Source organism: Palaemon carinicauda, chromosome 26 (assembly GCF_036898095.1).
Source record: "Palaemon carinicauda isolate YSFRI2023 chromosome 26, ASM3689809v2, whole genome shotgun sequence".
NCBI classification, from domain to species: Eukaryota; Metazoa; Arthropoda; class Malacostraca; order Decapoda; family Palaemonidae; genus Palaemon; species Palaemon carinicauda.
The window spans coordinates 48816556-48817334 of NC_090750.1; positions in this window are offsets into that span (position 1 = coordinate 48816556).

Here is a 779-nt window from a genome sequence, read left to right on the forward strand (position 1 = left end):
CAAGATCAACATAAAAAAGTCTCGACTTTCTCTAGCTCAAAAATTTCAGTGGTTGGGAATCCACTGGAATTTGGAGTCACATCAACTTTCCATTCCTGGGAAGAAGAGGAAAGAAATAGCAGGATCTGTTAAGAGACTATAGAAATCCAAACGGATATCAAGACGTGAACAGGAGAGAGTGCTTGGGCTCTCTACAGTTTGCTTCAATATCATATTCAGTGCTAAGAGCACAGCTAAAGGATGCAATAGGAGTCTGGAGAAAATATGCATCAAACGCGCGAAGAGATCTAATGAGACCTCTACCGACTCGACTGTGAACGCTTCTCAAGCCGTGGTCCAATGCCAAGCAATTGAAGAAATCAATACCTCTTCAACCTCCTCCCCCGCCGTCAGTGACTATCCACACAGACGCTTCAAAGGAAGGCTGGGGAGGTCACTCTCATCAGAAGAGAATCCAAGGAGCTTGGTCCAATCTTTTCAAGTCATTTCACATCAACTTTCTAGAAGCCATGGCAGTACTTCTGGCACTAAAGAAAGTATCTCCTCGCCACTCGACCCACATAAGACTGGTTCTAGACAGCGAGGTGATAGTGAGATGCCTGAATCAACAAGGGTCGAGGTCACCTCAAATCAACCAAGTGATGTTGGCCATATTCCGTTTGGCGGAAAGGAAGAAATGGCCCCTGTCAGCAGTTCACATTCAAGGGTTCCGCAATGTGACATCGGATGCTCTATCCAGGTTTAAACCAATAAAGTCAGAATGGTCCCTAGACGCAGGA